This window comes from Corvus moneduloides, chromosome 12 (genome assembly GCF_009650955.1).
Source record: "Corvus moneduloides isolate bCorMon1 chromosome 12, bCorMon1.pri, whole genome shotgun sequence".
Lineage (NCBI taxonomy): Eukaryota > Metazoa > Chordata > Aves > Passeriformes > Corvidae > Corvus > Corvus moneduloides.
Window position 1 is genome coordinate 5309281 of NC_045487.1, and position 25421 is coordinate 5334701.

The 25421-nt window shown below is 40.2% G+C and overlaps 1 long non-coding RNA gene across 6 annotated transcripts in view; it reads left to right on the forward strand.

The window, feature by feature from the left end:
• LOC116450029 overlaps positions 1 to 25421 on the forward strand; it is a 145256-nt gene that overhangs the window by 102020 nt on the left and 17815 nt on the right. For all 6 annotated transcript variants that reach the window (XR_004242636.1, XR_004242633.1, XR_004242632.1 and 3 more), the window contains 3 exons: positions 14314 to 14437; positions 17172 to 17231; positions 25064 to 25214. This is a non-coding gene — a long non-coding RNA (uncharacterized LOC116450029). The remainder of the gene's footprint in view (positions 1 to 14313; positions 14438 to 17171; positions 17232 to 25063; positions 25215 to 25421) is intronic.

The following is a 25421-nucleotide window of genomic DNA, read 5'->3' on the forward strand; positions in this document are numbered from 1 at the left end:
CAAAAATATTGGAAGCTGGAGAAGTACTGTGATCAAGTAGAACAACAAACAGTTTCTGAAAGAAAGGGAAACTACATAAATATTTATGTATGTGTTTTACAGGGTCTGCACTGACACCGAGTTCCTTCTGTACACGCTTTTATCAAAATTCCTAGCCAACTGAATTCCATGCGTTTATTGCAAAGTTTTCCTTTTCCTTTGCCAGGAGGGCATATCCAAAGCTCTCATAAGGAGGCTGAAAGCATGGGCTGGATTTGCTCAGGTCTGTGAAACTTCTTCTGTCTTATTGGGAGCAAACACAGACTGGATTGCTGAGATGGAATTTTAGCAGCCTGCCTTCAAAGCCTGCTGTAGACAGGAGAAAGCTGCCTTAGGACTTCAGTGGCCCAGGAACCAGGCCCTGTGGGTATCCTTGCTCTGTGTTTTCCAGTCCCTGTGGGTTGGTAATACGGTTCTCATTGTAGACAGCCAAAATGTAAGAGCAACATCCACAGTTCTGGTTGCATTTTTTCCAGAAAAAGTGGTTTTGAAGGACCTCAGCTTGATTCAGTGCTGATCCAAAATACTGCACAATGGTGAAGAAATGAGGAGAGAAAGTTTAAGCTTGTAGAATGGTGCTTTGCACAGCTATTGCTGAAAGGGACCAACGGTGTTCATTTGATGGAGTGTGTGAGGCTGCGTACACGGCAGCATCTCTTGAATCGAGGGTTACTGTATGCACTGCAGAGATCCTGGGGGAAAGGAGGTTATACACTTCCATCCTCATTCCCAAAGTGTTCCTGGAAGAGCCAACTGCTGAACTGACTGTGGTGCTTCCAGCACCTCGTCTGGTCATTCTGAAATTGATTTCACAAATATTTCGTGTTTGCCAGGTGGGCTGATGAGGAAGAGGTGAACTCTAAGAAGAATTGATTTTACCCATGCTCTGCTACAGAACCTCATCACCTTAATATTGCAGAAGTTTGGCTGCGTCCTGCAGTGCTGGTGTTAAGAAATTGAGAGCAATTCCCTCAATAAGGTGACTTACACGTGACTAATGACAAATACTGCAAGCCCTGCACGACTTCTGTATAAATGTAATTTTGTACAAATAATCACATTCATGTGCAGCCAGTGGATGTATTACTTTGATCCTTTAACAAAATGAGCAGAGGCAGGTAATTAATTTTGGTTATTAAGTGTTTGCCCAGTATTCACAAGTAGGAGCAGATCATGGTTACTCTGCCTCTGGGGCTACTTATTTGCATAATTTGCTTTGTTTGGTAACAGTGTGCAATCCAGACGTCGGGGAAGAGTCATATAATCCCTTTATGGTGGAATCCATGTGTTTACTAATACCCATGTTCAGTTTGTGTGAATGTATTTGTGGCCAGTCTCTGCCCACTGACTCTGGTTGTGTTCCCATGCAGGAGGACCAGTGAGCACCTGCCTATTTCAGGAGGAAGAGAGAGGCCTTGGCCCAATGCAGTGTGCTGGAGTCATGTGTTTCCCAAACTGCTCCAAATCTCAAAGCATTTCATGTGTTTTGCCCTTCAACATATGATTTATGTTAGTGAGTTGTGGAGTCAGTGCTTCCTTTAGTGAATTTTATTCTACAGTGGGAGTTATTGAAATGGAGAAGTGACAGAGGTTGCAGACCAGAACTTCTCACGTGCAGCACTGCTCATCCTCCTCCCCTGGCTCCTCAGCATCAGTCATTAGGGACTGGCTGTTTGATGAGCCTGCAGGATATGTACCAAAGCCACCAGCCCTTCTGAAACTTGCTGCTAGCTCAAAAGAGCTTCCTTAGAGTTTTCTTTTTCCTTGGAGATGCACACTTTAGGAGCTTCTCCAAAAAATACCAATGAGAGCAGAAACAGATAAATGTTAAGTTTCCTTTGCATTCCACAAGAGGTCCCAGCTGGTCTTTCTCTTCCAGCAGTAACCCTGGGGCAGAAGGCAATGCTTTTTATTTCCTCTCACACTCTGCAAAACAAAACCTTAACAAGGCTTGACACAGTTGTTCTTCTCCATGTATAGTTTGGGGGGTGTTCCCTAAAAATCTCTCTGGATGCAGGGTTGCCTAAGATTTTCTAAACACTTTGGCTGAAATTCTATTCAAGGTTTTATCACAGGGCTTTGCATGTGGATAAATTTCAACCACAGTTTCTATTTCACCTGATTTTTAAGGCCAGCAGGAACTATTATAATCATCTTGGCTGACTCCAATAAGCCAGAGGATTTTGCTTAGTGATTGCTGCATGAAGCTTGTGGTAGAGCTTGAGCACATAGTTTAGAAAGGCTTTCAATCTTGATTTAAAACTCAAGTGACAGGGAGTTTGTCCTGGATAGTTTATTGCCTATCCTGGCTTGTTCTTGTGGATCAATTCTCTGAGTCAGAGAATTTAGGCTATACAAGAAAAGGAAGCAAAATATATCAGTGTCTCTCTCCACAACCTAAGCCTCAGATGAGACCAAAAATTGAGTATATTGAGATTTACTTTTTACAAATCAGCACACAAGCAGTTTCAGAATTTCACAGAAATACACATTAAAACAAGACTTCTGGAGAGCTGAAGCTTTTTCTTTAGAATATTTGTAGTGAGCTTCCCTATATGTTATAAACACCATCATTTTTATGGCAGTTTAAGTGTTTATTTATGTTCATGGAGGTTTGATTCTGGGAGACAGAGAAGGTGGAAAAAGAAAAAAGATGCTGTTCAGCAAGCCAGAAGAGAACTAAGAGTTGATAATTTGCTTTCAAGGAAAAAAATGAGCATTGCATGTGCTGAAAAAGTGTCTGGATCTGTGTTGGTTGTGCTGCAGTCAATCTTGCCTGATTGGACCTGTAGCCTTGCGTTCCAGTCCAGGCCCTGTGAGCTTGTCCTGGAAGTTTGCTGAGTTCACTCATTTCTGTGTTGATAAATGGGGTCCCAATATTCAGATTTCGTGCCTCACCCTGTTTGCTCCATATGGGAGCACATGGCATGAGCTGTACAGCCGTGACCTCAAATTTTGCTGGCCTCTTGGCAGTGTTTTGGCAAGGAGCAGTGGCAGGCACCACCTTTTGCCTTCCTTGTAAGCTGGACCATTACAGGAGCATTTCCTTTGGCATCAGGGAGTGCTGAAGGTTCCTTGGGAAATGCACTGGCTGTGAGCTGTGAGAACACTACTGTGAGAGACAAGGACAAACAGAGGGCAGGGTACCAAAAAGTTATAACATTAGACAAGTCCAGGTTAAGGTCCTGTGATAATGAAATAAGGGTTGTCCATAGGAACAATCATTTTCTTAGTTGTTGGTTTTGGTTTGGTTTTGTTTTGTTGTTGTGTGGGGGGATTTGTTTGTTTGTGGTTTTTTTAGTTTTTTTCTTCCTTGCTCTGTAAATGTCTTATCAAAGTTCAGAAGAGATCTCTGCTAACAAGCATGGGGAAGAAAACATTATCAGCTGGAGGCCAAGTTAATAGTTGCCTATTTATTTAAGACTTTGCTTGTGGATGAGAAGAATAATTGCATCAATAGTTGATTATGCATTAATATCTGTAACATCTATTAAACCACTGGGAACTTGTAAATGGGGTATAAAACTGGTATAAAACTCTCCTGGTGCTGTTTGACTTCAACAAACCTTAAGAAACCACCAGGAGGTGGTCAGGAGCACAAGGATGTTCTGCAGGTGTTGCTACTGCCTCTCCTCTGCTTTTTTAGTCCAGATTTTACTAGAGGAAAATTACTTTCCTACTAAAAAATGGAACACCTTTGAATATCCAAACTTAAACTGAATTCAAGTGTTTCATTGTCAGTATGTTAAAGATTTCATCTTTTGCAGGTTTATCCATCACCTAAACATCCAATCCTTCAGTATTTAACTGATATTTGGACTCTAATGTTCCTGTGTCTTTAATGAGGAGCATTTTATATGTTATGGAGGGTACTTGTTTTTTAAAATGTTTTCATTTACTAATTCGGATGTTCTCAATGCTTAGAATATTTGAATCACCACATGATGCCAGGTAATTTTTAATTATATGTTAATGTCAATATAGTCCATACATACATAAGTACACAGTGAAGTTTCTAGGAGAGTGAAACATTAACCACAGCTGAGTGGTAAGAACGAGAACAGCAGTGGAAACAAGAAATTAGAGGGAAAACCCCTTCTTCTCTGCATTTAATGTCAGGATTGATGTACGTCCTAGATTGTGTAGCAATGAGATTTCATTGCCTCTCACAAAGTTCACTGCTGGCAATGGATATCCTCAGGTGCCATAGCAGAAGTGCCATTGCTGGCAGTGACGTTGCTGGGAATGTGTCTGTGGTGCACGCGCTGCGGCTGCTCTGCAGGTGCGATTCACTCTGACCCATTCACATCACAGTCAGTGAGAATTTTCTCAAGGCTCCAATTATTTCCATCTGGGAAAGGAAGGATACACTTGACACAGGTGTCTGCTGGCCTTTTCAACTCTAAATGGCCCATCTCCAACTGGCTCAATGATGGGACTATCCACAGAGGAAAGGGGAAACATCCCTGCGTGCACACTTCCTTTCAGAGCTAACCTTTAAGCCACGAAGAACCTAAGATATTTCAGTATGCTTTGGATTGGTTATCTAGAGAAAAAGTTTGATGCGGGTATTTGTTGCCCATTTTATCTTAAACAGTCGGGAAGAGCTGGTTATCATGTGCCCTAAACTCTTAAATCAGTATTCCCAAAGCAATTCCCTCTCTTTTTTAAATTTTAAACTGAAGAGAACCCAGCATGCTCTACCTTTGCTTCTCAAGTCTTGCCCTTTCATTTCTTTTTTTCCTAACAGGGACAAGCCTTAAGCACAGGTGGCTGCTGTGGATTTTTATTTCTGATGATAGCTATTGACCTGCCAACTGGCTATTCTCTTGGTAATAGTAAACAGGTTCCTAATGGCTAAACTTTCTTCCATTTAAATTCTGTAGTCCAAAAATAATTTAGTATTTTATAAACCAGGGAACATATTATTAAACACATACATCATTTTTACCACACTGTACCTCTGTAAAGCTAAGTATGTTTTAGGGTTTTGTTGTTTTGGGTTTTTTCCCTTTAAAAATTTTGGGATAGGCCTCCAAACAATGGAAATGGAAAAAATGAATTGGGTGATTTGTATGTAAGTAGAAGGCCTGGGAGCTAGAAGCTATACACAATTTCGACAGTGTGTTTGAAACTACATGAGAAAGAGTATCTGTCTGACAAGTAGCAGACTCCTTGCTGGTTATGATAGACTCAGAATCAATAGGTGATTTCAAGGAGTGTACTTCTCTGGATTATCTTGTTTTATATGAGTTATGACACCTAGAATTTTCTTTTTTCTTTGCTATTTACATAACTTGTTTAAATTGTAAAAATCCATTATACTTTCTCAGCTATTAAAAGAAAGGCAAGACCTTCCTGGCATCAGCTGGATGACCCCTTGAGATAAATGAGTATGAAAATATCAGAGCTTTCTTATGTTAATGTGGCCTGGGCAGGATCCCTTCTGGTATAGCCAAACCATATGGAATTTATATCTCAGTCGGTACATCGGAAAATGAGATTATTTACTCCAGGATATGGTAATGCTCCCATTGACTCTCTGAATCTTTGTGAATGAGTGTGAATGCTCAGGGAGTTGACAGGCTGCTGTCACAGGCTCAGCCCAAGTGCAATCCAGCAGGCTCTGGTCAAGCTCTTGCACACGCTGCTCTGCCAAAGGACTTCAGCCTTCACCTACAGTGTCCTTGTTTTTCCATTACTAAGACTTTCCCAAACATACAGAGCCAAAGGGACACATTAACACATGCCTGCATGCCAGAAGGCACAGCACGTCTCTGTGACCAGGAAACACACTCGTTATTTAACAATGGATGGAGCTCTCCATGTTTGTTTTTCACCTGAGTTAATCTTGGCCACCTTAGTTAGTATCATTTAGGTCACCTAATATGTTATGTAAGTGAACTGTAGCTGGCCAGCATTTCCAAATTTCCCTTTCCCACAATAATGGGAAAAGACAGCTTTAGTTTTCCTCTTCTCGCCTCATTTGGATGTCACATGGGTACAGTTCTGTCCTATTGTTCTCTTCTAGAAAAGTCTGTGGGTTTAGCATTGATGATCCAACTCATCTGGACATCCCTTTGCATGACTAAAAATACATGTGTTACTACAATCAGTAACTTTTATTATTGGCATGGCTGCTGCTTCTCTTCACTGAAATTGTAATTTCCTTCTTTTTTTTTCAAATATATTCATATTCTGCCTTAAAGGATGTGTATTTTTCTACCTTTCTACCTATCCAAGCTAAAAAAAAAAAAGTCAAAATGGGATTTTCTGGATTGCTCAGTTCTTGAAATAACCCATGGCCCCAAGTGGGTAGTCTCAATGGAGAAGAAGGCTGAAGGCTCAAGCAGGGATATTGCTAAATGGCATGAAGACTAGGTGGCCTAATCTAGAAATGTGGTCTGGGCCAAATTGTGGTTATGCAGGTTTTTTATTTATTTGGTAACTATTAGTGAGAGGAGACTGTTTATTCTAAAATATTTCCTTATTTTTCTGAATAATTATAGTTTATTTGGAAATTTTCTTCGTTCTTCAAGAGGTGTTTTTGAAAATCATAATTTTTTAGTAACTTGTGATATACATCCCCCTCTCAATACATATAAAAGTTAAAAAGTGTATTTCTGACTTTTTAGTACAAACACAAACTTTTAAATCCACATGAGCTTTTCTCATGCGTAGTGAAAATGAAACCCAATGGGAAGAAGTAGAAGAGAGAGAAAACATGGGCATAATTGGTTCAGGGATGGGAGAGCAGTGTGAGAGAAGGGACTGTTGCAGAAACCTTTCCCTAGCCAGGTGTCCCTGTAGCAGGGCTCTTCCTCCTGGAGCCATCCATCCCATAACACTGTTTTTTCCACTGCTTCTCTTCCAGGGGTTGTGCTGGGGGGGAGCCTCTCACAGCTGACTTGAGGAGAGCAAACTCAGTGTTGGATTGCATGGCTTCCACCTTTGCACTCAGTGTGGAATTTGGGAGCTCTGTGGGGCACCCAGTGCTGCTCGTTAGCCTGACCTTACATCTCAGCAGCAGCCTGGCCAAACCTCTGCTCTTCGTGCCTCTGCTCTGCCCCAAACACCACAGGCACAAGTAATTTTGGATAAGTCTGTACTGAAGTTTGATTTAATAAATCCCTCTAATAAGTGCAACAAAGGAACAGAAAAGATCCCTTTGGTGGCTGAGCCAGCTTAAATGAGCAGAATGCTTTCTAATTAACAATCCAGTGGTTCACTTCACATGCTTGGCTTTTTATAAAGAGCAAACTGAAAAATACTTTTAAAGCATTCAAAGATATCTTTGTTTTAAAGGAGTAGAGAAATGCTGCTCTATCCACTGACCGCCACCAGTGATCCTAATGCCATGCAGCCCTAGGTCACTCTCACAAAATGGTTGCCAATATTTTCTCAGCAAACTCTCTATCGATTGCATAAATACAGTACAGTACCCGTGAGGTAGTGTTGACCTGTCACATAGTAAAGATGTGGCAAGCCCCATAATTCATTACCAGTTGGAAATAGAACATCATTGGAGAGATAAGGATAACAATGACTTTCCATCCAATGATAAATTACTAGCAGCTGCATTATTTTCCCTCACTTATATATGGCTCTCTTTATTGAATTTAGCTTGAGATAAATAAATGATCTGCCAGGAGCCTGGTTAATATTACTTCTCTGGGACCCATTTCAGGCCCAACTAGGCTTTTGCTGATAATATCTTTAAGCTTTTCAGTAGGGAGAGACATAACATTTGTTTCTGACAAGAACCCTATGTCGCCTTATCTGTTTCATTTGAGAGGCCGTCGACCCCAGCTTCTTTAGTTAAAATGAGAGCTTTACTGTAGAGGCTAAGTTCTTGAACTTGACTCTTTTCTTACAAGGAGATTATATGTCCTGGTTGTAAATTTGAAGCCACACACGATATACAGTTATTCTTAGCATTTCCTGTTGATCACAGGGTGGTATTGATTGGCCCCTGCTTTTGAATCTTTCTCTGATTTGTTTGAAAAGGAATTCCACCTCTTTTTTGTATTATTATTTTTTACCCCATAATAATATGTGAGCTTGTTGATGCACACTCATATTTAACTTCAGGCATTTGTTCCATTTGCAAATGATGGTGGGTTTTTTCCACGACCTCTCCCTCCTCCTTCCACCGTAGGAAAGACATCTTAGCAAACATATCCACATGATTAAAAATAAAAAAAATGCCAGTCTAAGAACAAAAGATTAACTCTTTCTGTGAATCAAGATGCCAAAGAAGGCACTTGAGTCCCACAATTCTTTTTGTTACTGTTAATAATTCCCGTACTGCTTCAGTGATCCTGGCTTTGCAGGTTCCATTGGAAAATTCGAAGCAGGGAGGGGATGGAGTGGAGCTGTCAGGCAGCAGGTGTGATCAGCCTGTGCTGCACTCCTCCAGTTACTGTTTGGATACCTCCATTGTGGTATTTTTGTTATTTCTGGGAAGCCCTATCATCAGGTTTTAGATTAAAATCAAACAGCTGCCATTTTTCATACAGCGTGAATTAGAGGAAATTAAACCCAACCACTTCTGATAAATCCTCTCATAAATAAACTGGCTGGTGGTGTTAAATATAAGTCCAGCCACAGTTTGATTCACATTGTAGAGAACAAAAAACAAGTTCTGTCTATTTTTATGCTCCATCATCATTATTGTTATTTGTACTACAGGAAGGCCTGAAGGCTCCAGCTGAGTTTGGAGACCCCATCTGCTAAGTGCATAATCAGACTTGCCTGGAAGTGTTTGCAATAAGAATAAGATATTAAAAAAAAAAAAAGGGAAAGAACTGTTATACCTTCTTGTGCCTTTACTTTACAGTCAGGAAACTGAGGCTCAAGGAAGGAAAGCAGTCTGCTCAAGGCAGCAAGGAAAGTCTTTGGCAACGTTGACAATTACCAAAAGATCATCTGAGCTTCTGCCAAATGCCTTGATGTAAGATCCTTTTCTACAATCTTTTTGGGGGGTCACCTGTCTACTTTATGCTTTCCCACTAGGCAAAAGTTAGAAGATAAAATGGGAAAACGACGATAAATCTCTTTTATCTGATGTTAGAAGAATTTGCGGTTAGAAAAAGAGGCACACCCTAAATAGCAACTTGCATAAATTCATGTAAAAGAAGATATAATCTGTGTGCATTTTAATTTTAATTTGAACAATGTCTTGTCTTGAAATGAAATAAGGAAAATTTGCCTTTTTATATACTAGGAGCAGTTTTGGCATGTACTGGCCATTTACCATGTCACATCAGAAGATAAGATCTTGCACAATGCTCCTAAAAGGCAGAAAGGTTAATATTTATTAAATCAGAAAAATAGGACAGTCACGTGACATGCAATTGGTGTAAACCAGAACCCATTCTTGTTTATCTTGAGAGATTGACAGGATCTTCTCACCAATAATTATTAGCTAAACTCTTCAGAAATTATTTTCACTTACAATCACAAACACAGGCAGCAGGGTAAAGAAGAAAAAGGGTGTTGGATGTGAAATAAATTATTTGCTGCCAAAGAATGAGACTGCTTTTCCATTTCTGCTGTGCTGCCATTCTAACATTTCCCTGAGTACCCAGAAAGTATCAGGATGAAATTCACATGCTTGCACAAAGCCAAATTAAAGAGGCTTCGTGCAGAGCTTTCCATAGAAGACTGAGTTGACTGTGTGCCCTTGTGTATACTCTGTGTGTGAGCAGAGGGAGGGGAGGGGACTGCAGCAGTTGTAGCAGTCCCCATAGTGAGCCATAGTGAGCTGGGACAACAGTTCCAGGGGGTTCTGACCAGAGATTCCAGTAGCTTTGTCACCAGATTTTTATCTCACCTCATATTCTGTGTGGTGATCCCTTTGGGCCTGGAGGTGCAGGGATTGCTTCTTGGAGGGGTGAAATCATCAGACACCCCTCACTTCTGTCCAAACCATGCCATTGCAGCAGGGAAGGGTGATACATATCACTGGAAAAGTTCACTCTAGTGAATCATTCTTGCTAAGATCCTGTGCAGTGGTGGGTAAATGCAGCCTCTCCTTTTTGTGAGCCTCAGAAGTGGAATACTGAAGTCACTTGACCAACATGAAGGGAGGTTCAACTGGGAGTAAAACTGTTTTTGATTTGATTAATAGAACACCTCTCCTTTCCTTGCTAAGAAGGCACTGCTTTTTCCTGGTACATGGGTAGTGCCTGGATTACCAACCATGTGGCATTCATCAGGACAGTTGCTCTGTACTTTGCTCACTCTGCCATGGAGGACTCTAGATCCATATTGTTGTTTCCACATAATTGGTTTTTCTACACAAACCATATCTATTACCTAAAGTAGTGTTTTGATCTCCTATGAGGCTACCATAGAATTTTATGTCAGTGAGCTGCTGAGAGGATTTACAGCATTACTGTCAGTACATCTTTGACAAGGATCTTCTGCAAACTCTGGCAGAGGAAGTGCAGCTTCTGTATCTACCTCTAAATCTGGTTTGGTTCAGTTGAACCACAGACTCCTTCTCTTTTGGTGTTTAGTCAGCCTCCACGCCGGCCACCTGTGTGCAGTGACACTGCAGTACCTCTCCTGCTAGTCACTAGATGCCACCTTTACAGGCAATTAGACCCATCTTAGGTGATGATTTTCATTCCTCCCACTGGAGTCACTCCCTTTACAGCCGACTTAGAGCAGCAGATCACATCAGTGTTTTGTGCCTCCTGCCAGTGTCAAGTGTGCAGATTTAACCTGTCTTCCTCAGTGGTGGTTCAAGAGTGGTGTGGTGTCAGTCACTTGCAGTGTTGCTCACAGGGACCTGGGCCAAGGCCAACAACTCAATTCATGTTATTGGCTGAGTAAGAAAAATGCCACTGGTGCTGACCTTGTAATAAATCCACAGCCCCTGTCCCCACGCCACCAACTGTCCAGACCAGCCTTTTGAAGACTGATTGTATCTGCATTCTGGCTGCTAGAATTGTTTGGGTTTTTTTGTTATTTCAACTCTGTGGTCTCGGAGGAGCAAATTCCTCAATAATTTTGCCTTCTCATCGCCACTCTGTGCTGTGTGCCAGCAAGGCTGGAGAACAAGGCTGTCTTTAAATGAATAAGCCTTTCCTTTTCCTCCTCGCAGTCATACAGGTTAAACACGACTTCTTGCTTCTGTCATTCATCCTATTAAGAAAACCCCAGACTGCCAAGTGCAACTTCATTTGCCAGTTTCCAGGGGATGGCAAGCATTTATACCTGAATCATAAACCCTGAAGGAAGGGCCTTATCTGATGTGGTACACCAGGCTTAATGGGCTGGTCTGTGCAGCTGCAGCACCTTGGGTAAGAACTTCAACAGTGCCTCTTAAAAATAGCCAGCTTGATGTTACATTCACTGTGCTGAAGGACATGGCTGTTTATATTTACAGAGCTCACACTTCACTGCTGCAAGTGGTTCTTTGATGGCAGGATCTAATTGAGCAATATCCTAAACTGGTTTGATTCAGTTTGAAATTCCAGCTCTGCAGCAAGATCGAATGAGGTTGGACCAGTTATCACCCTCTCTCAGCCTCACTTGTAGGATAGAGATGTGTTAACGTGTTGGTGATGTAAGACTGAAGGAAGACTTTGCTTGTAGCCATTATTGCTGAACCAGTTGTTCTGATGCTTTACCCAGAAAGCCCTGTGTCCTTATAAATGTAAAATTTCTTTCTTTTTTTTTTTAAATTCTTGAGTAGATGGAAGACTTAGATGGAAAGAAATAAAAACATAATTTGCCAAAGCCCTCAATTAATCATAATCAAGTTTGTGCATGTTATACTCTACAAGGATAACAACAATGAAACACAAGGAGAAAAGGATGCTTTCCTCAGGCAGTTCTGGAGACATAAAAGCAATAAAGAAGGATACTTCAGAATAATGTGGAGATATATGACTGCACTAAATAAAAATGCTTCTTTAACGTACTGTAAAAATAAAGATGTTTAGTTAGATTTATCATTCTTGTTACAAACACAAATTGATCCCTTGAACTACACCACTGGCTCTGAAAGTATCCAAGGAATGGTTGCAGCCCACTTTTTTCTGTAATTACTTAAACATTGTTTTATTAGTTAGAGAGCTAACTGGATCATTCCATCTATTCATTCCAAGGTTAATATATGGGGCACTTGATCAGGCAGATATGGATTTTTGGATTTTATACTATATGTTCAAGCCATCTTTTAATTTTAATTTGGTATACTGAGAGGAATGGTTTGCTTATTACGTTCTGTGAATTGCATGCAAACCTGTGAAAAGACATTTTTAAAACTAGTTTTACAAATAGCAACATGTGGTAATTGAAAGCAACCCCACTCCCCAAATCCGCTCTTGATTGACTTAAGAACATTCAAAATCAGTGAGATTCATTTCTGCAGCCTCATTCAACCATTGCAATGAGCAAATGAAACAATTGTTTTATTTGTAAGAGGAGATTATCCCTTGAAGGCAGATAGAAGGATACTGCCTACAGAACCCCATTTGCAGGCACAAAGAGCGCTTAGTCAATTTTTGGCAGTGATACTGAAGCTATTAGTTTTGGATATGAGTTCACTGATGTTCAGAGCTGTAGATTTCCAGTTAGTTCATGAAGGGCCTTTAAAATTACACACAGAGCTTCATTAATTGCCTCAGAAAAGAAGCAACAAATATCAGGCCCTTAAAGTGTGTGCACAGAATGGCCATTGATTTCAATGAATATTCCCCACTGGAGAGCTGGTCTTACGTCCTGGGAAGGCAATCACAGTTTGTACAGTAGTTGCATCAGCATTGCCTCAAAGTACAAGGGCTTTTGCAGGATCAGGCCCTGGTAGCTGCTATTTTTTTTTTTTTTTCTCTCTCTCTTTTTCTCTCTCTAATTGTCTATATGCATGGTTTATATACATGTCCACACACGTACACATACATAATCCTGATTCAGTGCATTAAAAGTGTAACAGTGAATGTGTTAACTCAAGTTAGAGACCAATACAAGATGACAAAGTCAGGGTCTTGCAAAAAAAGAAAAAAAATAGAAATCCAGTTCTGTGGTCTTAAAGGCCTTCTTTGTTTTTCCTTTTTCATTTGGTAGAATATTGCCTGAACATTTGTTCTGCAACCAGCTATCCATAAAGGAGAATTTCCTATGCCTTCCTTGCAAACGGCACAACCTCATGTGATCCCTGATCACAACAAATTGATTTATTTAAATAAAAATAATGATCTTCTTTCCTTTCTCCAGTCCCAGCAGCAAAATCCCATGTAAACCTGATCAGCAAATTGATACAGATATCTTCTTTTGCCCTCCTTTCTGGAACCCAAACAATACCACCCTGATCCCCAAGTAATAAGAAAATGATTTATGCAAACAAAAATAATTATTTTTCTTTTCTCTCCACCCTCTGACTGTATAATCTCAGAAGCTCCTTGTTTAACAAATTGATTTATTTAAATTAAGCAAATAGTGATCTCCTTTTGACCTCTGTGGAGCACCTCTGTGGCGGACTCCTACCACTGCAGCCACCTTACCCATATGCTTAGGAGGATGTATTTTAAAATATAACAGCACTTCAAACTAACCTTGATACTCTGTGGTTCCTTTAATCAAAGCTTGTGGAAACTCTGTTTCTTGAAATGAAGTTAGGACGTGTGACATCTGAAAATTAGGAAAAGTAAGTTAAATGTCACTGAACCATCACTGGCAAAACTTCCATAGAGAATAGGCAGAGTCCTGCTTGTCAGTGGTTCCATTGACATGGTCTTGTTCTATGTTTGATAGCCCTGAAGGTGCATAAATACACATAGATGTACATGTTATCTGTATATTTTTACTGTGCTGGTTTTATATAAATTTGTATTTTCTGTTCTGTCCAACCAATGCCTCTGTTTTGTGCAGCTGCTACTTAAACAGTCATTTGGGCATTATACAGAATTACATAATTATACGTGCTATAAGCAAAAGTGCAAATAGTCCCACTTAGCACCTAATCAGATGATATCTGTTGTGAAATGCTGGTGAAGGAGCCAATAGATATGGCTTACTTTGCTATTAGCTCTGCTTCTTTGGAGGCGAGTACGGACTGCAGCTGGAATTTGGCAGAGATGGAAGAGGGATTAAGTGATAGCAGGGGCCTGAGTGTATTGTATACAGAAACATTCTTTCCTTGACCAGTTTCTGTGGTGTGCAATGCTCAGAGCAGGATAGTGGTGTTAACCAGTCTCCCAGATTTTGAAATACTTTGTTTTTTTGCAGTTCATTCACACTCTGTGTCTGCTTTGGTTTCAGACCCGTGGTGCACTCCGACAGAAGACAGTGACGTGACAGGAAGGGTGACACAAGGCTCTTACTTTTACATTCAATAATTGATTCTCCTGGATGGATTGTGACTCCCTAAAGGTTGCAAAGAGAGGTAAGAATGATTGGACAGCTTAAAAAACATTAGTTCTTTCCAAAGTCAGAAAGTTTTCGCTCCCTTGTATTGCTCTCCTTCACGGTCCAGCACTCTTTGGGACTCTTTGGAAATACATGGGAAAATCATTAAGAGAGATTGTTTTTATTAACCAGGCATTTTCTTCTTTCATTTTTGGGTAATTTTGAGTGGGTTTTTGTAATGCTCAACACTGAATTGGGAATCACCATATGAAAAACCTGTGTCAGTTTTTACAATTGTCACAAAGTCTACATGGGAAATCCAAATGGAAGGGAAAACATTACAAAAACTGCTCAAGTTGCAAAAGAAAAATATAGATACCTCTGAAGTTTAACAAATCCCACCGTTTTTATTTTGTCCATTTGAAATACATTTTTTATTCTTCCAACATTGAAATAATTGAGGCTTTTGCATGTGAACACCTTTGGAGATATAATCTAAAAATATACTTGAATATTTGTTTCAGAATATTCTATCTTGAAGTTCAGTCCTTCCCATGCATTTTCATTACCTTTACTCCTGACTCACACTAATAAAATGAGGTGAGACTCACGCTATAACATTATGCAAAAATGGTCCCATAAAAAAAATAATAATCTTGCTGTGAAATTATACACAGACAGTTATTAGAGCTGCAACCTTTTAAAAAATTTGGCCACTCTCTATTGACTTGCCAGAGAGGCAAGTGTTTCTACAGATGGCTTGGAATTAGTAGAACATGAAATAATGTCAATGGTACTGGTAAGAGGATTAACCAGCAGTTCTGATACTATTGAACCGTTTGCAGAGACCATATTAAACAGCCACATCAGTCCACAGGTCAGCCCTGCAGTTCTTCTGCTAAGCAAACACAGATGTAGAGCTCCCTTTCATGGGCATCATTTCATGCCTTTGACATATGTTAGGCTCTTGGGACTCAGTGGCATATTTACAGCCTGAACATTAAAGATTCCTTTTTTTTATATCATTAGTGGACACCAACGTCTGAGTTGGCAGCAAAAGGAAAAACAGGAGCCCAGGACACTGGGGATGGACCCCAGCAGCGCAAACGTATCAGTGAGGAATTAAGCTGCTAGAAAGCTCCCTGATGAAATGCTGGGGCCTTTTTCAGTTGCTGACAAAAATCCTCCTTTAAGAATCTAGTCAGTTTTAAATATCTTTTTCTTTCTGGTTGATCTTCTCTGTTTTTTGCCAAAGCTGCCTATGAAGTTGCAGTGGTTGAGTTTCACAAGGCGAGAGGGTTCAGCTCATGTCAGCACTGCCAGGCCTCTGTGCTTGTTCAAAGTTTGTGCAAATCTGCTGGGACTACAAATTGGCCAGAAGAAATGGAGGGAACAGTCAGTCTTACAATATTTCTGTTCCTTTTCTATTCCAACAGAAACTTTGGCAGTTCTTTAACATTTTCCTCAGTTTTTTGTTTCTCTGAAACTAGGAGTCAGAATTGAAGAAATTAAATAGCATGGCTATGGGATGAACAGGTATTTTTTAGATACACAAAATACATACCTATGTATGTCTAGTGAGAACAGGGTGGGACAGGTTCTTGTGTATCTGAATAGTTTTACTTGTCTCAATCCTGAAAACTTGTCAGTTTTCAGATAAAGATACAGGTATAGACATGCTATGTTCAAAGTAGAATTCCTGAATGTAAGGGTTGCTGACAAAGAATTTGTATAGAAAAAAGAAGGTCAATCAAGTGATAAAATACAGAGCTTCTGGTCAATAATTATTTAATATGGTGCAAATTTTTGGTGATTTCCAACATACAACTGGAAATATGCATACATACACGTGTAGCCACTTCTTCCTTCAAGAGGAAATAAAGACACAACCAGAGAGCGTAACAATGAATTGCATTCAACCTAGAAGTGCTTTAGCATGTCTTAAGAGCTGCTGCCTGCTTCAGTGATGGATTATAAGTTAGCATGGAATCCCACAGGCATGGCAAGGTATTTATGTAGTGTTCTGATTGCTCAGACATTCCCAAAAACTGTACAGTCAGAGCAGAAATCAGGGTATCACTATCTCCCACTTTATTTCATTTATTTATATTTAGCAAGTGCTGGAATATTACAAACCACCGAGCACAGCTGTAGCTGGAATATAGTTTCCAAAGCTTATTTACAGTAGCTCTCACTCACAATGGTATATTACTCCATAAGTAGTTCTATTGATTTCAAGAGATCCATTAGAGAGGTTCCATTCCTTGTACATCTGAGTGCATCTTGATTTTGTCTCATGGTTGAAATGTAGAATAAGCTCCTTTACTGCAGTGTTCTTAAATGCATGAACAGTTTGAAAATAGCCCTACTCCAAGCCCTCCCTCAAAAGCTCATAATAGTGCAAAATACTGGTGAGGCTGGAGGGATGCAGGTTTTGCAATATTTTATTTCCTTGAGGAAGCAGTGATACAGGTTCTTCAGTTATACATAGATGAATGTGCATTGCATGTGCTGTTTTCAGCTGTGTACTTACACCAGTCCAAAATCCCAAGAGAAAAGGAAAAGCTGAGATTCGCATCAGTAGCAAAAACCATCAGGTGATGTTGATTTAAAGAAAACATTAATCAATCCAGATTTGCTTGGAATGGGGCCCAGGTTCACTCAACAGGTTGGTGAACCTTAGTAAATGTTTCTGTGGATCTCTTCTGTGTTTTGACTGTAACATGATCTGAAATCATCTGAGTTGCATGTGGTTTTGTTGTGCACATTAGGAACGCTCGTGGGGCGAATCCAGGGAAAGAGAGGTGCTAAATTTTGCATGACGTGGTAAGGTAAGAAGTGTTTCACTCTTCCTGACACTCCCTGATACCAAAGTGAACAACAGTTGATGCTGTCAGCACAGTTTTAAAAGAGGAGACAATCACTGTCTGTCAGGCTCCTTGTGTCTCCAGGACAAAATTTAAACCTTATTTCGGAGCCAACAGACAGTCTTCAAATCATATCCTGAAAAACCATATCATGAGTTTTGGACTATTATTTTCTTTTCCTTTGTTTCTGGTAAAAGTCAAAAGTTTTACTGCATAGGCAGGTACTGGAGTTGTGAACAGCATGCAATGTTTCTTGATGTATATTGGTTTGAAGAAGTTTTATAGTGTTTCTCAAAATTAGGTTTTTATGTTGAGTGGATGAACAACTTGTGTTTTAACTTCATTCGGTTTGTATCTGAATTCATAAATTGGTGTACTCAGCCTCCATAGCTGGATATAAAGTATTTAAGATTCATCTACACCAATCAGGTAAAAAATATGACGAGGTGACACTTTCTATTAATTTTATTTTTAATCCAAACTAGAGCCCAGAGCAATAAAGATGTGAGACACTCTGCACAAAAAACAAAATCTAATTCATCAGAGGATGCCAAATTTTTAATTCTGTTTCAGGGTGAGCAACAGAATTTTGCTGGAGCTGAGATTTTGGAAACAAAGGCAGGTGGGAGGAGCTGTTTATTTTTTTACACTGATTCGCTGCCTCATAATTGAGACGTGTTTGTGGATCAGTGAAATGACAGGGAGAAAAGGAGGCCGGGGAGTGCAGCTTAGTGGCCTGGTGTATATATACAAGGTCAGACTAGATAATTTAACTGTCTCTTCTGGCCCTAAACCTGAGGAAACTCAAAGGAAAAATGAAAGTCTGCAGATGTAATAAGTAAGAAAAAAATGTAACAGGCTGGAGTGTCCTTTAATGCCCCCGAGGTTCAGCATTCCTTAAACACATCAAGCAGACTGGGGTACAGCCGCAGATGGAATGGCCTTGCCAGTCCATTCAGAAGTACAGTAGAAAGGAAGAACAGCGTGCCAGTAATATTCAGGTTTAAGCTGATCTCTTTATTCTCCTCAAGAAGAGTTTAGTTTGCACCCGCTTGTATCGTTGCATTTTTCCACTGAGGTTTTCTCACTTATTTAACTTGACACAAGGAGCCCCCTCTGAGGTCTTTGAGATTCCAACCAGCATTGGAAGTGACAGCCCAGATAAGGCAGGTAATCATATCAGACCTTCGGGGACCGCACTGACTACTTTTTAATTGATAATTCCAAATTTCTGTAATAAATTTGTCTCTTAATTATATACATCATGTCATACATGGTAGCTAATGATTACCACTAGTCTAAGTCTGCAGCCTTCAAGACATCCTTCTCCCTACCATATAATCATAATTTCCTTCCAAATTAAGATTTCCTCAGAAAGAAAATGAACAAAACCTGCACATTAAATCCAATTCTTTCCAAATAAAATAAAAGTAGGTAAGTTTAAGATACTAAGTAAGTGATTTTAATTAATGGATCATTTCAGGAAGATCATAAAACATTTAAATAACACTGAAGTTATGTATGTTTAAGCAGTTTTATAGAGAATTAAAGTCTTAAATGGTAAATTTCAAATGTAAATACAAAAGTTGATAGAGGAATGTTAATTGCTTTTCCTAAGTTTCTCACATGGCCTAGACGTTACGGGAGGTATCCAGAATTACATTCATAGTAATAATGTGCCCAATTCAAAGCTTGTTAAAGTCCTTGGAATTTTTCCATGGATTTTAGCAGTCATTGTATGAAAACTGAAAATGCTTTTCAATGTCCAACTTCCAGTACTGTGGAAGTCGCTTATATGTCAAAATTATACATGTGATGTCAATATTCTAATGTAATAGTAAATTTTTAGTTCAAAACTCCTTTTAGTAGCCAAGAAATTTAAACTGAGAACTTATCCACTTACCTCTCAAACAAATAAAATTACATTTTCAATAACAGACATTTTACACCAGCGGATTAGTTTACATAAAAGAAAACTTATACACCAAGAGAAGCTGCTACAATTAGACAACAAAATGTGCCAACAAATTGAATTATCAAGAATGTGAGTTCTCACATGCCTGTCTGTAGGTCAGCAATACTCTCCCATTATTTTTGACTTAAATAGATCAAATTGAAACTTAATTTTACAGTTTGATAATAATGAAATGCATAAGGCTTGAAAATAATGAAATTAAAATCAGAGGTAGTAAGGCTGAAAAGCTGTGATGCATACATTTTCTAAATTCCTTATTGTAAGCCACTTGGAAATGAATATCCCATTGGAAGAAAGAGCTCAGAAAGTAGTCCTCAGCAGTTTTCCTCGATTCCCTGAAAACATTTGGTCTTCTGTGAGAGTCTGGAAGAACCATGGCCACATCTCTTCGCATTTCAGTGTCAGAATGTGGATGGAAGTGGTAACTTTCCATGTAAGTTTTTTACTCCATGTAGACATAGGAATCACATTGCAGGGACACCAGCAGTCAAAAAAAAAAGTGGGAATGCTGTCACTGGGGTCTCCTTGTGATTAAATTGTCAGTGTGTGTGAGAAAAAGACACCTCAAGGGACTGGTAATTCTTACTGCCCCAAAAAAATCCAGAAGAAACACTTTTTTTTTCCCTCTAGAAAAGATTCACCAGCAGAGCTGCAATGATTTAATTCAGAACTAGGTAGCAGTGCGAAGTCTGTTTTCATTTGGTCCCTGGTGAGCCAAGTTCCATTGTTTTTCCCAGGGAAAGCTGTCCTGGTGCAGATGGCAGGTGAGGCAGTGCCCACCTCTCCTGTGTCCCGGTGCCTGGTGGAGGCGATGCCAACCTCAAAGGCTGTCCAGAGCCTCCATGGGCATTTCTGGCAGAGGGATGTGCATGCATGGCAGGAGTTCAGCCTCGTGGAGAAGCCACCCTGCCTGTCTCCGTGAGAGTGGGGCTGGAGGCAGCATAAACCTGGTCTTTTCTTTCTCTTCAAAGCATTTAACATCCCCATTACGCACAGTCCGAGGCACGCGATCCAGGATGTTGCTGTGCCTCTGTTTCTTCAGCTGTTGGATGGGGATATTATTATGCTCTTGTCTCAGATGCTGAGAGGGTTAATTAATTATGTTTATGAAACCCTTTGAGATTCTCAGATGAAAGGTGGCTTTGGAATTGTTAGGTGTTATTATAGGAAAAAAAGAATGATTTTATTGCTTTATGTTAATGGTTAACATCTGCACCACAAAACCTGCTTGATCACATAAAGATTCTGCTAAGCATTTAATCCTAATTTGCAGGCTGATGCATATTCATTTTATTTAGAAGATTAATTTAGTCATCAAAGGTTAATCTGCCTCGGGTTTGTAATTAGACAGAGCAGTGACTTGGCGTCTCTGGGCTCACCCAGGTTGTGCTGGGTTTTCTGAGTGGGCAGGGCTGTAACTGTCACCAGTTTTCACTTCCAGATACTGCTCATAGAGGGCTTAATTGCTGGAGAAATGGTGAGTGGTAAAAGCCTTGGCCGGTTTGAAGACTAAAAATGAAAGGAGAGGTACAAGCCAATGAACAGTCAATATACTGAATCTCAGAATGCTGCTTAAATTCATCCCTGGCAGGTTTACTCAATGCAATATCAGGGGAATAAACAAGGGATTTTTTTGTATATGTATATGGAAAAATGATTTAGCAGATTTCACAATCTTTGCTGTGTGAATCCTGCCCCTCTTTCAAAATTAATGATTAGCAGTATGCAGAAAATTTCTGAAATGAAGAACTGTGAGGCTTTCAGCTGAAAATCTCAGATTTTAACTTTTAGCTGCTGTTAGGAGACACTGTTAAAAGGTTATAATATGTGACCTGTAGCTGCTTGTTCCCCTGAAAATTAAGCCTTTTGTGCTTAAGGTTAGCTCCTTTAATCAGAAGTCACTAAAGAAAATGTGGTCCTTGTGGAGAACAAAAATCATGTTTCCTCTGCAGGTACACCAGAAGGCATCTTTAATTACTGTTTATAAAGCTGGCTGTTACTAAGTGTGAAGGATTATTAGTGCCAGGGTATTGTCTTTTGAAGTGAGGAAGAACAGTGGCTGCCTCTTTGTCATGTGCTCATCGTTTCCCCGTTGCGAAGCAGTGGGAAGGGTGATATCAGAGGGTGTGTGCTGTGCCTCTGTGCCTCAGCATGGCGTGAGGCAGCGAGGTGGCCTCCAAAAATCTGGGGGATGGGACACCAGGGTGGCTTGGGACGTGCTCATCCTCACTGTCAGCAGGGATGGGGTTGTCAGAGGGCAGCTCTGTGCCTTGGGGATGGAGCTCGCACAGGGTAGGACGTGGGGAGCTCAGTGTGGGAGATAGGGCTGGAAAACGGCAGAGGAAAGCCTCACAAATGGAGAATTTGTCACAAGAACAGTGGTTTGCCCAATATGAAATCAATACGTGCTGCAAAATAAGTACAGTAAATGAAAATCATGATATTAGAATTCAGGAATTTGGCCAAAGTTTTACATTTCATTGCAGCTTGGCTTTGGTCGAGTTTAGAATCCAGATTCCATAGCGGGGGCTGCTCTTTTTCCCCAGCATAGCTCTCACATCTCTATTATGATTTGCCAGTTTTCCCCTCCTCTTTCTGGTGCAGAACCTCAGAAGCATCCAGGAAAGGATTTTGGAGACCATAAACAGTCCTTAATTGAGAACAGCCCAAAATCAAGTTTAGTGCTAGCTTGACTATCAGAATATAAATGAAACTTTTTTATTAAAGCATTGTATTTTAATTATTATGAAGAACAAGTGGCCTAACGTGAAAAAGCTTTTAACAGCAGTTATTTGTTTGATAGCTGATAAGTTAGTTTTGGATGGATGATTACAGCTATTGCTTCTTGTCTTCCTCACTTTCATTTTTACTTGATCTAATGACTGCTTACTGATTTTCATTTGGATTTGTGGTGAACTTCTAATTCAATTGCTAATAAATTCAGATTGGTTTAGGCCTGTTATTGAAATCATGTTCCTATTTCCAGTTTAAAAGGCCAATGGAGTTTTTCTGGTGTTTTGAAGGAACTCGGAAGTGTTTTGAAACTCATGATTTGCAAAGCTGTTTGCAGGCTGACCCTTTGGTAATTAACAGCAAACACTTCTCGCTTTGTTCTTTACAAGAAAGGTAACCAGCCATGCAATGAGAGTACGTGATGGCAATTCACTACAACTGGGGAAAAAACCCCAAACAGCCAGAGCAGGTCTCACTCTAAGGAAGTACTGAAAAGTAATGTTACTCTTGCATTGTTCAAGCCCTTCCTTTGTAGCCAAGAGACTGAGAGTGGAATTACACACGTTTGCCACAGATTTTAGACTGTTTCTGCTATTTTAGTTCTCTCCTCATCCTGAACCTTTAGTGTCTTAACTTGCATCTTAATCCTGAGCTGATTTGTCTGAATGGTAGACAGGTACCACTGAAATGTGGATCGTGAGCTTCATCTGTCATCCTTGCTGCTGTATCATTAACTTCAGTGAGCTTCCGGTGGAATGAGTCTGGCCCACAAGAGGATGTGAACTGTCATGAAAACAAACCCCTTTCTCATCCATTTGAAATGTTTGTGGGAAAGAATGCCCTAAATATTTAGCAGGTTGTGTAATTTGAGAGGCAATGCAGGTTTTTTTGTTTAATTTTATTTTTCTCCCTACCTTTCCATTTACTTTATTAAATAGAAGAAAACCTTGCCTTAGGCCCAGTGTGCTTATGACAGGGAAAAAATATCGGCCAGAATCTCCATTATTGCTCAGTCCTGTATATATTGTTATTGCTCTTGTATTTGTAACAGCAAAAAGTGACTATGTCGCTTATGAAAAATCCTGTTTGCAGAAAAATATCCTCTTCCCTCCACCTTTTCCAAACTCAGCACCCTGTGTAAAGAATCCAGGAGCATTTTTGTTGGTTCTGTTAGTGCAGCAGGGCTCGAAGCAGTGTGGATCTAAGGGCTGGGCACATGTGCCATTGCAATGATGTACGAGAGTGATGCAGCTCCTGGAAACAGGAGGGAGCAGAGATGTTTTAAGCCAGTTTAGCTTCCTCTTCTTTGCTTGTTTGGGAGTCAGTGCAGCTGCACAGAGAGCATCACTCAAATCTGCTGCAGGCCACCCTGGTTTCTGGTGGACAGAAAAACTAATGTGGGACTTCAGTGCTGCAAACTTTGCATGTCCCCACTGCGGTCACCGATTTCAGCACTTCCAAAAGGCAGCCAAACTGATGGCTTGCTTCAACCACCATCAAAGATCTTGCCCCTACGTATTTCAGCTGCAAGGAGCTACAGTGAGTCAGGTTTGGGTGGAGGGGGGAGATCCTCCACCCAGATTGCCAGCTCAAGCTTGCCAGGGCTTTATCTTGTGTTCTTAGGCAATGTGTGAAAGTTCTGCTTCTGGAAGAGCTCAGGGTTACACTCTTAGAGCAAAAGCAGAGTCCATCACGAGAATGAACCAGTGCCTGGCTGCTGCCTCTTCAGTCCTGTGTGGAGCAGGACCCTGAGACACCCATGCCTGTGCTTTAATGGAGCTGGTTTACATTTAATACAAGAAATTGTTGGCACAAGGCTTGTGAATAATGCTGAGCATGGGAATATTCTCCCCCAGAGTGGGTCTAAGTGTCTATGTAAAAATTCACATTTATGCATCATTGAATTTACATAATATGGTCCACAAGATCAATATTTTGGAGCTTTTAGGGTATTAGCATTTCTCCCCTGTGCAGGGTGACTCTGAAGCAGATTCTCCTTGACTGGGATATCTAGGCAGCAGGTCCCTGGCAGTGTATCTTTCTCTCCAAGAGGTGTGCTAGCTCCAAGATTGGTTGCTGGTACCTTCAAAGGATGAGAAGTTGGCATCTCCTTTGGCTTCTGTGCAACCAAGTGCTCCTCTTTCCCAGGAGAAAGATCTCTGCTTTCTGCCTTTGCCCTCGCCTAAGGCTGAGATGTCTTTATCACATTTACCCCCTGGGCACAGGAAGTGATATTATATAAGAAATAATTTTGCAACCCTATTTCTACTAATCATTGCCACTCCTACCATAATAACAGGCAGATGGAACATACACGATTCATGTTGCTGTTATTTTTTGCTACAGTTTGCATGTGTTTTCCATTTAATTACAGTATATGAATGTCATATCTCTCATTTTTTCCCTTCTCGCATTTCAAATTGATATCTATGATATATAGATAGGCCTGTGGTAAATCGTTTGATGCACTTTACACTCTTAAGTCTGTCTCTGCAAATCTCTTAAATGATCTGAATGTTTTCCAGTTTTGTTGGTGATGCAATAGTATCTGGGATACTATTGTAGTAGCTTCTGCACAGGGCAGAAGAATAGCTTGAGCATTTAAAGAAACTTTGCTTGACAACAGCACCAACACCAAAACCAACCACAACCATTTTTAGTTGTTAGAGAACTCTTTGCACCTTTATATCTCAAAACAAATTGCAAAGGACTTTGCAGGAGGAGAAAACTGAGGTGTGCTGTTCAATGATGGATGACCAAGATGCCATCAACACAGTAGTGACAGCACTGAAATAGAAACCAGATTTTTGGTACTGACCTACTCAGTGGGAAACATGTCTTAAAATAATCCAGGCTTAAAGAACCTGTGGTGTGCTACTCATTGGATCCTTTCTTTACCAACTTGTGTTACCATGTTTGAATTGAGCATATTGTAAAACTTGAAAAAGGAGATTTCAGTCCAGGTTTTACATGAAATAGAAACAGAGAAACATTGCTAAATGCTCGTTCCTACTCTATTTTAATGTGAGTTAGTGGAAATCTTCTAACAGTGGGCTCTGCCTCTTCTGTAACTTTCCATATGTTTCAGAAAGGGTTGAATTCAGAAAGGGTTGCTACTTACCAAGAGGAGAAAAACAGCGCAAGAGCATTGGTTAATGGGCATGCTTTGGATTCACACTGGATCCTGGAAGCAGAGTTGTCCCCTGTGGATGTAGAAGTATCATGGTTACTTCCTTCAGGTAACAGTCAAATCTTGTTTTTTCTGAAGTGCAATGTCTGATTGCAGTGTGTTCTACAGATCAATCGATCAACTGCAAGTGACACATGTTTTTAAAACAATGGGTGGATGCTTCCTTAGTTCACACATAACCCACAGAGGTTTTGAAGGCTTGATGCACTCTGTTGAGTAAATAACTATAAATAAAACAGACTATTAAAAAATCTTT